We start from the raw sequence: 589 nt of genomic DNA, 5'->3' as shown, positions 1-589 counted from the left end.
TAGTTGATCTGAGACAGCATTAGAGCATGTACACATGAATCACTTATTGCTTATGTGAAAAACATCTGTACATTCACCTGGTATTACATTTTGCATGCTTCCACTTAAGAACATGTACAAACTAGAAAGGATGGTGCTGTATCAGCTATCCTGGGTATCTATGGGGACAAAACTGCAAACTGATATCGAAAGTGAAGCTTGATTACTAGATATGTTGTTCTGCCCTCTCTGTTGTGACACTCCTGCATTCTGTTATTAATACCCTCTCTGTATTAATAGGAAGTATAGCCACTGAAGATTTAAATTTTACATCAACTAAGCCACCTAACATGACGGCACGACCTCCAATTGAAACAAGTCACTCTGAGCAAAGTACACTGATTCTGTTGGTATCAATTTTGGTACAAATTCTTTTTCTCAAATTGAGGGCCCAAAAGTGCAATCTGCACCACCCTATCTCAATCTAGAGGAGCAACAAAGTGCTAGTGGAAAAAAACGCAAGCAAAGTCAAATGGCAGCTAAACTCGGCGAATTCATAGACTTGAGAAAGATCCAAATGGAGAAAAATCAGGACTAGATGAGAAGAAGA

This window comes from Setaria italica, chromosome IX, assembly GCF_000263155.2.
Source record: "Setaria italica strain Yugu1 chromosome IX, Setaria_italica_v2.0, whole genome shotgun sequence".
NCBI lineage: Eukaryota > Viridiplantae > Streptophyta > Magnoliopsida > Poales > Poaceae > Setaria > Setaria italica.
Note: the sequence above shows the minus strand (reverse complement) of the source record.